This window comes from Haliotis rubra, unplaced genomic scaffold (assembly GCF_003918875.1).
Source record: "Haliotis rubra isolate DU_JTF1 unplaced genomic scaffold, ASM391887v1 Scf196, whole genome shotgun sequence".
NCBI lineage: Eukaryota > Metazoa > Mollusca > Gastropoda > Lepetellida > Haliotidae > Haliotis > Haliotis rubra.
In genome coordinates this window covers 466,801-480,623 of record NW_025765958.1, presented here as the reverse complement: position 1 = coordinate 480,623, position 13,823 = coordinate 466,801, and the positions used below count along the sequence as shown (strand labels likewise).

The window sequence follows — 13,823 nt, the reverse complement described above, 5'->3', positions numbered from 1 at the left end:
TTGAGGGATGTACTGTAACATAAGTCAGTGTTTTTTGAGAGAACATTTGTCTATTGTGAGACTAGTTGCTTTTCTATTTTAAAGACAAATCTGTTTGGTAAACAGGTTGCAAAATATGTTCTTCTTTAATTAACACCCTTTTTTCAAATGACCACTTCAGATAGTTTAAAACAAATTCGATTCTACATGAGGATGTGATGTTGAATAATTGTCTATTGATGTGGATACAATATGCGTGTATATATTGAGTGTATTCTGCGCCGCTAGTGGCACAAACATGTCCACGAGTAATTAAAAGCGACAAAACCCTTTCCACGTTCGTAGGAAATCTCGACTACAGGCAGAGTCGATTTTACAATCGTGACCATATCATGAGCATATATTTGTCTCATCAGTATTATAGCTTTACGATGGTGTTTGTAAACAAATCTAGTCTGGACCAGACAATCCAGTGCTCGTCACCATGCGATACGATGACATCACTATGAAAAAATATGATACCAGGTGTTCGCGAAATGGTGAGCGCACTCTGCCACCCGTCATAAACATATGCAAAGTCAATTGTACAGCTGAAATAATTCGGGAACGCATGGTCAAAATAGGGAATTGCATCAGAAATCATTTTTGTCACTGATGCATCAAATTTCGAAATGTCCTCCACATGTCTACCATAAAACTTGTTGAAAGCTTGACGTAGGCCTTGAATGTTGTAACCTTGGTCAAAGAAATTTGAGTTGTAAAGCGCACTTTGAAATCTTGCTAAAAAGAGTATGTCCGATTGTATCTCAAAAGTTGTGAAATGTAAACACCAAAGGTTGGAGCTGTTGGAATATTGCTCGACATGAAAGTTGACAATTGGGAAGTTGAAAACATCTCTTTTGTCATACAGCGTTTTTGTCACTCTGAGCCATTTTAAACATCACAGGAACATATGGTACAAATGTACAAGTCAACACTGGGAATTGTATCAGAAGTTACTTTTGCAACTCATATTTGGAAATGTCGTCCTCCAATCTACGATAAATTGTTTGAAAGCTTTACTTAAGACTAAATCCTTCAATGCTTTAACCCTCTTCAGACAACTAATGTACGAATCGACAAGCAAAGCTCTAAGTACGACACAGGTGAAGTGGTTTGTTTCCACGTCGCTTTCAATTCCAGTTCAGGTAAATAAATCAGTGGAGGGAATTGGTTGTTTGACTGTTATTGAACGATATCAGATCATCGATATATTTAAAGTTACATTCCAGGTATATGGCGGCGGTCTGTAAATAATCGAGTCTGGACCAAACAATTCAGTGATCAACAGCATGAGCATTCATCTACTCAACTGGGATATGATGACATGTGTCAACCAAGTCAGGGAGCCTGACAACCCGATTCCGTTAGTTAAAAGATAAAGCTACTCTGTTTTCAATTTTGCGGTCCTTTATCGTTGATTTAAGACCGCTAAATGTACTATAAAACCGAACGCGTTAGTCTTTTTTATCAAAAGTGTGTACCTTTCACTGCAGGTATGCTGCGTGTAACATAACTGTCTGTACAGTTAATACGAATCTGTCGATCAGTGCTGACTGGTTAACTATAAGTTTCTCCAAACGGGACCACCTCACGCAGGATTATTCAGATCTAGACAAGAATGATGATCGAGTTTACGATCAGATTTTCACGAGACCGAAAGAAGCATCATCAGACTACAAAGCTCAATATAATTTCACTTCTACTTTCATTCCCACACTGAGATCTCCTGGATGTTGAATTATTGAGCCCGTTATTAAGTATAAATGACACAGACGAGACGGATTCAATTAGTCGACACTGTTATGTGGATAAACCATGACACAACAGTTCGTAATTGTAGACACACACATATACGCCTCCCTCGAATGTGGCGTGCCCAAGGGATCCGTCCTTGGGCCACTTCTGTTCCTCAACTACATATTGCCCTTAGGAAATATTTTTTTGTCAACATAACCTAGAGTTTCATGCATATACAGACGACAATCAAGTGTATATGTGTGCGTCTCACTCTCGAGTCGACATCAGCCGCGAGTAGCTGCATCTGTGTGCATCAATGGATGACTGCTAACTGTACATGAACAGACAAGACAAAATTCATCATTTTTGGTTGTCGTCAACAACTGACCAAGGCATCGATGGCACCAATTGTGACCAAGGACTCTGTTGTTGCTCCGGGTTAAAAACCTTGGTGTTCTCTTTACCGAACGATGTCCTCCCACAAGCAAGTAGTTTCTGTTGCTAAATCTGCATCCTGGCATCTGAGTAACATTGAGAAGATCAGAAAGTACCTTGATGAAAACACAGCAAAGTTACTGACGCACTGTTATATAACTTCCCGTCTGGACTATTGCAACTCACTGGTCCACGGTGCAGCGGCAGTGCAACATCTCCAGAGGATTCAGAATAATGCTGCACGAGTCATGACATGGAGCAAAATGACCGGCCACATGAATCCAGTGCTCAGCAGTTTACACTGGCTCCCCATCAAGCAGCGTATTCACTACAAGATCCTCACCTTGACGTACAAAGCAATATACAGTGACACTGCACCATTGTATTTAACGTCCCTGACTCACGCGTATTGTCCGTTCAGCAGAGGAAGACCCCCTCACAATCCCGCATACAAACAGCAAAATTCTCTGTCAATGCTCCCACTTTGTGGAATCAGCTGCCACGACAGATCAAGAGTGCAGAGACCCACTCATCATTGTGTGACCTTTTGAAAACTTTCCTCTACAATGATAACTACAGCTCCAATTTTTAAACAAAAGTTGACTCACTAATCAGTAAGTTTTAAGCGTCACTAAGCAAAGGTTGGGAGGGTGAAGACTTGATTCATAAATAATACAGTTAACATTGTCATTACGAAAGGTCGGACACGAAGAATGAAAAGGGAATAGTTATTAGTTTCAGTCCTGTCTTCAGTTGAATATCAGTCAAAGCCCCCTCAGCGTCGTATTAGTTGACAAGGTATAATTTACATTGTATTGCATTAACCACGATACAAGTGACCTTCCTGTAAATGGTGTCTCTTACAATCTGTGCATGCAGGAGGTGATGTCGACTTGCCATTTTGCCACCACATCGTCTGGGCGATGTCCGTAGTTATTCATCAACATTGCCCAGGGGGATCCCGCAAGAACGAAATAGACGGGATCAATTTGTTAATAGTAATAAGGTTCGTGACTTTACATTAGTGACAGTTACAAGGACTGAGATGAATTGTTCTCAGTTATAGAAGCATTCATGGGGACACTGGAGATTTCGTAAATATATGGCACGTCTTATATACTCTTAAACAATGTAGGGGATACTCGGAAATAACTTTACTATATTTGTAAGCGATATTAGTTTCCACTGATAGTTGTATCTTATTAATGCACGATTGTAAACTCATGGTAGTATATGTTATGACCCCCAATGGCCTTGAAAGATGATAGAAACTTCAAAATTAACATTTTACTATCGATATTCCTAATAAGATGTTAATCTGCATCAGAAAGTAGTTCTAGAACAATTATAGATAGCCTTCGACGAAGTATTACTAAGTGATACAAAACTTACGAGTATTAAAGGTCAGTGGAGATATGACGACAGGAATTGGTGAGATCGTACAAACTTTGCAAATGTGATTTTATTGGATGGTTTGTTGTTTAACACCGCCCTCAGCAATGATCCTCAGCTAAATGGCGTTGGTATGTAAATAATCGAGTCTGGACTAGACAATCCAGTGATCGACAGAATGAGCATCGGTCTAAGCAGTTTATGTACGATGGCATATGTCAACCAAGTCAGTGCGCCTGTTCCCGATCTTACGACAAGCATGGGTTGCTGAAGACCAATTCTAACCAGGATCTTCACGGATCTGATTCCAAATAAAATTACAATGCACCAAGGTTCATGTATAACGTTATCGGCCAGGGACTGACATTAGATATAAAAATGATGCAACGAAAATTAAATACATGTACAAATCCATGTTTTTGGTCTGTGACCACGCGTGACTAGAGACTGTTGGAACATTTTATGCTGTGGTGTGTCTGTTGGCGTGTGTGCGAAAACCGGACAGTCAACTGTCATTTGTAAACGTAGCCTGCAAACATGTTTAATGAAGCCTGATCTCCATGTTAACCTACCGAATTGTAAAATATAATTTGTTTATTGATATGAAACCTTGAATATACTTATTGTTTTGTTATTGCTGTTTGAGAGAGGATAAAATACATGGGGACGTTTCTTTTGCACGTGAGTGTATGTGTCGTTATCAGATTACGTTTCGGGTGTTTGGGTCGTTTTTGTTTGTTTGTCAACATTATGGACGGCAACATATACACTTTTGCAATATCAAGGCATGGCTACCCTGGCGCTACTCGGTTTGAACCCGCAGTAATCCTTAACATTCAATTAGCAATGCATGTCGTCATCTTGTCAATCGCGGTTGTTTTAATACATCGAAATATTTTTGGATTCGGCTTTTGGGATAGGTGTCTATTGGATTTGACATATCCATGTAAGCGGATATGTAATGTGGCGGCCTTGGTCTTGTATGACATCCGCGAAGGGGTGTGCGGTGGTTAGAAATGATACTTATGGGTAATGACAGGTTGTCAGACATTGGATCTTTAAACATTTCAGGCGTTTATGTACGTAAAATTGATTATCGTAATGGTCTGAGCCTTCGATACGGGATCACACCTCCGCCTGTGAGACTGTTTGATGGCGCCTTTGTGTCTCAGTAAGTTGTGATTGGCGATATTGCTCGTCATTGTTTGCCCTCTGGAGTCAGTGATGTGACCTGATCGCGAAACGGCCGAGAGTAATGTCCGCCGGTCTACATCCAATAGACACATTATGGATTAGTATCAGGATTAAGGATAGCCTTCGGAACATACTGAACCTGTTTTGATTGAATTTCTTCTAAATGATGAAGAGGATGATGTAATGTTGCTATATGTGTCTGGATTCTGCTGCATGAGTGTCATATATGTATTTATGAAATTAAAGTCTTAAGACCTACCATCATCGTCTAAATAGATGTTTTCCAGTAGATGTGTCCATACAGGTAGCAAAGGCACTGTAAGTCCCCATGGTCCCTGGTATGGTGAACTACCCTCAGTTGTTGGTGATCTATAGCCTATTTTTATATTGTGTTGTCCTCTATAGTAAAAATGTTTTAGATTTTGTTGTCCTCTATAGTAAAAATGTTTTAGATTTAATTGCTTGTTTTACATTTATATCTGTGATTTTCTAGTTGTTTTACTGTCCTTTGTTGAAAGGATTTTATAATCTATCATGACTTATTGTTAATCTATACTTGTTTTAGTCACGATATGGCTGAAATATTGCCAAAGTGACTTTAAATTTTAATTCACTCACTCACTCCAGTAGATGTATTGTCTTTATTAGATTAGCACATTAGTTATTTCCTTCTAGTTTCTATTACATTATTATGCATTCCGACATGGTCATTCACATTATTTAGAACAAGAACAGCACACCTGCATGGCTTAATCCAAGGGAAATGTATCGAATGAACATTGACGACTCGATAGTGTGGTCTGCGTTGTGTAAAGAACCTGAAATCGTCTTAGGGAAGAATTCGCAACTGATAAAAATACTTACGCGATTTAGCACAAAAACAGCGCGCACCTGCATAGCTTACTTCAAGGGAGATTTGTCGAAAGCACATTGATCAATGGTCTGTGTTGTGTGAAGAAACTACAGTCCTCTTGAGGCAGAATTAACAATGCGCTAGTAGAGTCATTTTATGCCTGTGTCTATCGGCAATCAATGTTTTTGTTTAAACAAAACACTTTAAACGTATTCAGTTAAAACATTGTAACGCGTAAAAGGTATAGTTCTACACAGCGTACACTATACACTCAGAGTCAAATCAGTGAGTATTCGTTTCTTTGAGACTGTCGACGATCGAGTGACCATCACATGCCATACATTCGTCCCGAACACAGGCACTGTGTGCAAGGAATGGATACCGTACGTGATCTGTGCCAAGTATGGCCGATGGGAAATATGGCACTGTGCATATTGATGGGGAACATGTGCATCCGAGAGTTGCCAAACAAACGAGTCGAGTTTACATAACCGCATTCGCGGAGTTTAAGTTCATTATCTGACACACGATTAGCTTGCTGGTGTAAGTTTTCTCTTCGTTGTCTTTTAAGCCAAATGATTTGTTTTGATTTCAAAACATACCTCAGCTCAGCAATGTGCACAGATCCCGCTAACAGGTATTTGAAATCATGTTGCTTAAGGTAACACTTTAGGTTTTTCGGATCCCCTACAAAGTAGACTGTTCTACTCTGAACCATCTGATTTGCATGCCGAAATAATGAAAATGTCAAGGATAACGGATCTATTTTCTTCTGCATTAAGTTACTTTTAATTTGTCATTTAAACTTACTTCATTTCACGTTCAGTCTGTTTCATCGTTTTTCATTGTCACTGGCAGTTCAGAACGTACAGATGTCATCAGACATCAAGATAGATGTCTATATTACATGTATGTCCGGTGATTGGATTCGGGTGTCGAAAAACACATCAAACAGCAAGTCCTCTTACAGAGACCTGCAATGTGCATGTTTACAAGTACATTAAATGTGTACAGAGTTTCAATTATACGAGAAACCCTATCTGTAAGATGACCGTCCACATTAACGAAGTCATATACTTTGATAGGTGTCAAATTATCAGCCAAGTTCGTTTACAATCTTCTCTTCCTTTACATATAATTACGTTTATTATATATCAAAAGTTTAAACGAAATGCATGCTGCGAAATAAATGCCTTGTAGATTATAATGTGAAATCATGTCGTTGATATGAAACGTTGCTCATCTCTCCTTAATTCGTGATGTTTTTGTACGTAAACATGTAAATGAATATCGTGGAGTTATTTATAAACAATGAGAGAAAAAAAGTCCTGTCGTCCAATGAAAATTGATCTTTGTTTAACTGAAAAATCAGCCTCGAAAATTCGTGCAAAATGCGAGCGAGTGAGAGAGTTTGGTTTTACGCCGCTTTTAGCAATATTCCAGCAACATCACGGCGGGGGACACCAGAAATGGGCTTCACACATTGTACCCATGTGGGGAATCGAACCCGGGTCTTCGGCGTTACGAGCCAACGCTTTACCCACTTGGCTACTCCACCGCCCCTCGTGCAAAATGATATTACACTGTATATTTAGCCGACATGGGTAATAAAGCACGGTTAGTCACTTTTGCGAAAATGTGTGTTAGTCGGTGGCTGTATTTTGCCGACGAAAGCGGTAACTACAATTATTGTTCTATTTGTCCAGGATTTACATTATTACTTTGTCTGCGGTTTATTTCAGGAATCGTATATCAAACGAGCTTTCATTTTCCTTAATAACGTGTAGAATTGGGATTTAATTATTCAGTCGAAATACTTCCAGGATACAGTCCCCAAACCAATTTCCTCAGTCTGAGGGTAGTATGAACCCCTGTGTTTAATGACAGCTACGTTTTTAGCTTACACACTACAGACGCCTCCGCATTGTAACCACGGAAGAACGCTGCCATGCTGGGCTGGTTTGTGAGGTTCTTATTAGTAGGTGCTGAACACCCTCTACATGTCCATGTAGTTAATCAGGCAGTCCCATCCCATGGGGAAGCCACCAGACCAGGAACCTATCATTATATGATCAATCTTTTCACAAAGTACATACAAGGTCAAAATCAGGCGGTTTATACGGTTTTGTGTCAGTGTGAGACTGGATAGACAATATGCGTATAACTAGTCTTTGCTGTAACAGAATATGGTTGGTGGCGATGTTCTATCTACATGAAATATTTCAAAGTGTTTTTGTTAATATTTCCGTGTCCATAGCCACATTGATAACTACCGGAAGCAGTAGGACCGTCAATTTCAAAATGAAAGGTAGCCTAAGTGAACATGAGTTTTATTTACAACAACCATTATATTCCTTAGTGATTAGTTTGTTAATATCAAACATGCATTTAGGTCTCTCTGATCAAATCAGTTTGGAAAAATGCTGTGACAATCCAATATCCCTTTGCAACGATTTGTAATAGCACGGGCCTATTTGCTGTAGACTAACTGTGTCAGTCAGTAACGGTATGATGTTACACACTGACAGAATCAATTTTTTTGTGAAAGCATCTGAGCCGTTTCAAAGCCATTTGCTGCCCTGGGATTGATCTGAGACGGGTTAATAAGAGTATTAGGAACGATTCCCGATTGCAGACGAAACTGACGTTAATCTTGACAAGTTTGTTTTCCAGCGGTAATATTTTGTCGTTACAAATGTACATCATAAATCCAAAAATAGACCTCGGTTTGTATGCTGAGTTTTTTACATTCTAGCAGACAATACTGCAGCAAAGATTAAGATGTGCCCGCAAGCCACCAACTCAATAAAATTAAGTATAATTCAAACCAGTTTTGAGTGGTTGCTTTTCGATTCATACATTCACTTCTTACATAAGTAAGAAGGCTTGGCATGAGGTAGAGTAGTTAGTTTAACCTCATATTCCCATGAAAACGATTGATCACGAGGTATCGCAACCTGGACTCCCTCTGTAATATATTTACAACTTTATTTGACACTAAGAACATGAAGTGACAGTAAAGAGTGAGAAAAAATATCATAACAAATATTTGCATTCTTTAGCGTGGCGAACGAACACTTCAACCACTAAGCTACTCCACCGCCCCCTCAATCTCAGAGAATAATCCCAATGAAATGTGTAGGAATGAACAGTGTTGAAGACGGCAACACAGTCGCCAATTACATAATAATATTATGAGCTCAAACAGACTATTTTGAAAAATTGTAAATATCGGTTGTAGTCTCCCATTGTTATCTGTGTCGCTTGTGGGTTCCCCCAAGTGGTAACATGATCAGTTCCCGTACATCAATCATTAATGCTTCTTGAAATAAATGCAAAAACTTTCGTGTATAATCTGGACAGAATTGTTTGTACGTTTAACATGTGTTTGTGCATATCTTTGTCACTGAACGGATAAATTGCGTACATGTTATATTTAATTTTATGCTACTAACATAAATCAATACAGTGTTTTTTTCGAATACTATTGCTATCTTACTTCACTGCATTACTTAATTTTGCATCACATCAGTGATCGTGCAATAGAGCTTTCCTACACGAAGTCAGTTTCCTATTACATCATGTTGCTTTTCGCTCTTATCCTAAAATAAACAGTGCAGCAATTGCTCAGCTCAAACGTGAGAATTCGACAGTAAATAGTTGACGAAGTCCCAATGGACTTAAATCAGAATACGGGATTAGCTTGCGTACATTGTGTGGAAGGATGTGTTTAATTATTTACAAGAAAGGGTTAGCTCAGAATAGATTCTGAACCTTCTGTTTTTGCTAATGAGTTTTCCAACATCTGTGTCTTATCCGATACTAATTGGAACATCCTGATTTTACCACTAAATTAGTGTTGGGAATTGGTTAAAATCTCACAATTGATGATTGGTTCAATACCCATCATCGAAAAAATATTGGTTAGCGTCATTTTTTAGATTTTCCTATTCAGGTTGTAGTTGCAGATAAGTATAAAGAAAAAAACATTTGGTTCTCTGTTGTTGTTTTTAGAAACTGCACAAATTACATTTGCAGATTTCACATCCAGTGTAAAATGATTCAGCTCCAGTGTAACATTAACTTCCCAGATACTTCAAGAAATATTCAGTCATGACTTTTCAGAAAGTGAAGTGAGTTTTCTTAGAAATAAACACGTTTTCAGGCCCTGACAACGTCCTAGATGTGTTCCATCATCAAGTATTTTAAACTCTATTACAGCGGTTCCAAAATCGTTTGTGTTCGATTATGAGAAAATGTGATCGATTGCTTGGTCGTTTGGCCACTGGGAAGAAAATGTGTTTTACATTTCAACGTCTGGAAACATTTGACAATGTGGCCCATCAACCTATTTCATACACCAAAACAAAACAACATGTTCATATAGGGTAATAAACTGGATGTCAAGTGCTTACATTGACTAAACGCTTTGACATTATTCATTTGACTGACTGAGTTTGGTTTTACGCCGCTTTTAGCTATATTCCAGCAACATCACGGCGGGGGACACCAGAAATGGGCTTCACACATTGTACCCATGTGGGGATTCGAACCCGGGTCTTTAGCGTGACGAGCCAACGCTTTAACCACTAGGCTACCCGACCGCCCCTTATTCATTTGAAGCTGGACAAGTTGCAGTGTTATTTATCATCATCTAGCTATACCGGAAGCATGAGAATACATTTTAACAAACATTGAACAATATTAGTTGTACTAAGTGGTTAACAAGAAGACAAAGTCATCAATATCCCCCGCAATTGCAAAATACTCATCATGAATATGTCTACGAGTTATCATTATGTCAAATGTTTTGGTGTGTATATAGAAAAGTGGAAGGAGAGTATTGAAAGGTTTTAAACGTTCTGCTCCAGAAAGGAGCACAACCACCAATTTCAATCTAAGTCAAACTTGTTGCCATGGAAATGCCAAAAATATTTTATTCAGAATTCCAAAACTACCAAAAGGCACCAGTACACCACCAGATCTATCCACGTGCCAAGTTTGGTGAAGAAATATTGAACGGTTTTAGAGTTCTGCTCCGGAAAAGAGCACTACCACCAATTTCAGTCTAAGTCAAACTTGTTGCCATGGAAACGCCAAAAATATTTTATTCAGAATTCCAAAACTACCAAAAGGCACTAGTACACCACCGGATATATCCATGTGCCAAGTTTGGTGAAGAAATAGTGAACGGTTTTAAAGTTCTGTTCCGGAAAAGACAAATGTGCATGGAAGGACGGACGGACGCACGGACCGAGTCCATTTTAATACCCCCCGCAAAACGCGTTGCGGGGGATAACAAGCAGGGAACCTTGACCCACGGGATATCGAACACCCACACACCTCTTACCTCCAACACGCAGAATTTACACACCCGTACAATCCCCATAACGCTGTTAAATCGTTAAATCTAAAATTAGGCATCGTGCCATAACCGCCTGGCACCTATGGCTTCTCTGCAAATAACTCCAATGTCTCTCATTCCCACTGGTTCTTAGATCAATGCTGTACCAACGAAAGGTAAACTTACTGACATATAGTCAAGATCAAATGGTACATTAACCTTTTATCTTTATACCAGGGGACCAGGGTCATCCCCGCGTAGGGTTAATTAACACTTGATGCCATTTTCACAAGACGATTAGACTCATGATTAGTAACGTGATCCCTACATCTTAAGATTATTTAAACCGCTGACATTTTGTAAAACACTACTTATGCTGGATAGCTGGTACTGGTATAATATAATACCTACACATTGCAATAACCGCAGTACATTCATAAGAAACGATTGTACAATTCCGACAATATTACAAGCATGTGTCAATGAATTGCTGTCATATAGTGCTGTTACCAGGTGTTCGCGAACAGAACTGCGTATCATGCCTCAAAGGCTAAATAAATGATCATCTGCAAAACAGACCGGAACGTACGGCGCACGTTGAAATAGGGAATTATATTGGACATCATTTTTGTCAAATTTGGAATTTACCTCCTCATGTCGACCATACAGCTTTACAAATACAACTTTACTGAAGCCTTGAATGTTGTAACCTTGATCGGGCAACTGCTCGGCAGGAGTCGTGTCACGCTCTTTGACATCGCTAAACAGATCATTCTCGATGGAACCTGAAGTGTTGAAATATTGCTCGACACTAAGGCAAAGATGAAGTCGTCTCTTTTGTGATACATCTTTGTGGAGAGTTTTGCCACCCTGGATCTTTCTGCATATCTATACGTGAAACACACATGACAGTCTCACTAGTTTCCTCTATATTCAGGTCGGTAAATCAAGGGAAGGAAAATAGCTATTTCGCTGTTATAGAATATAGATTATCGATACAGACATGACTGAATAATGGGGTTTTGCCTTCAATAACGAGAGAATATTTGAGGGAATTGGGCAATTGTTTAAGTGTTGTCATTATATCGTTATACATTGTCCTCCTGAGAAGGTACGTAAGTCCCAAAACCTTCAAAGTCACTTTCTGTCTACAAAAATTTAATCGTAGAATATTTGAAGCTTTATAATAGCTAAATTTCACTACAATCACCAGTGGCTGTCGGGAAGGTGTAAATCCAGCTAGGGTCCATACAGGTAGCAAAAGTACTGTAAGTCCCCATGTTCCCTGGTATTGTGATCTACCTTCAGTTGCTTGTGATCTATAGCCCGTTTTTATATTGTAATGTCCTAAATAGTAAAAACAAAAAAGTTACATGCTAGTTTTAAATCTCTAACTTTTATATTCAAGTTGTTTAAATTTTTACTGTCCTTTGCAGACAGGTTTTATAGTATAGCATTATACATTATTAAAATATCATTTATTTATCATTATTATTTATATATATTTGTATAGTGCCATCGTATTGTCAATCTCAACTCCCTGGGGATCATACAACTCTTGCAGCCATTTAGGCGCACCAAGTTAATGTGTCTTTCCCATCCCTACGAGTAGTCACAGTACTTTGTCCAAGTTCACTGCACGTTGTTATACCCGCAACTAGGTGTTTGCACGTATTCATGTGGCCACCATCTGGTCATATACCAACGGATTCGTGGGTTCTTTTAAGTGCACATGGTTGTGTACTGTACACTAGGGGTTGTGACAACACTGAAAGAGTCTGCAAACAAAGTTGACTCCAAGGTTTTTACACCCGGTCACAGGAGGGGGCTCGATCCCGGCCCCTCAAGTTCGCCATCACTATGACGCCTAAGCTAGTTCGCCCACTACGTCCCCAAGTATGTGAGGTGAGCAGAAATTGGGTTTAACGTCGTGCTTGAGAATATTTCGCTCATATGACGAAGTGCATGCGTGTGTATGTGTATGTGCGGCAGCTTGTACTAGCCCAGACTTAAGCTGGCTTTATAGTGCTACCCCACTGAGATACCACGCCGCAGTGAAGCATGAATACCCCACTCAGACACATTATACTGACTCCAAGCCGACCAGTCCTTGTTGTACCCATTAATGCCGAACGCCAGGCAGGGGCCAACAAGTACCATATTTTAACGTCTTTTGGTATGACGCGGTCGGGGATCGAACCCGCGACCTTCCGCTCTCCGGGCGGAGCCCCCAAGTATGACCTGTTTTAGTCACAATATATATTTATCACTGACAGTAAGACAGTTAACAGGACAATAACGTTGTTAACTGATTTTCTCTTTTGAAAATTGAATTCTTTAACGAGGAAATTAAGATCGTATCTACGACAGTCAATGTAACATTAGAGGATGACACTAAGCAAATGGTGTCAATTTGTGATACATATTTGTTTCTATACACTCACAAAACCTTCACGTGACTGTTGATTTACCTAAAAATATATTAGATTTACGGAAAGTTTACATATTTCCATAAACAGAAATAAGTGTCTCTTTAGATATATGTTTATTTCTTTAATAGGCCAATTGCCAACATGACAAATACATCATACATACTTTCAAAAGCGCATTGCCAACATTTGCCTTCCCCTTCCCCCCACCCAACCCAACCCAACCCACTTGCAAAGACCTTTCGTGACAGAAGATAGCACTAAAAAGGAAATAAACATTCATGGATAATTTAGATTATAGTTTTGCTTTACCTGAAATATATGATAAACAAATTTGGCTAAGTTGAAGGTTAATACTTCAACTTTAGTTTGTAAAAGACTTATAAACTTCATCATGTTTGGAGACTTGTATACGTCC

At 39.1% G+C, this 13,823-nt stretch overlaps 1 long non-coding RNA gene across 1 annotated transcript; it reads left to right on the top strand.

The window, feature by feature from the left end:
* Positions 1–418: 418 nt before the first annotated feature.
* Positions 419–13,618, top strand: LOC124274924. Its single transcript, XR_006898083.1, has 3 exons — positions 419–432; positions 5,070–5,073; positions 13,514–13,618. It is a non-coding gene; the product is annotated as an uncharacterized LOC124274924 (long non-coding RNA).
* The last annotated feature ends 205 nt before the right edge of the window (positions 13,619–13,823 follow it).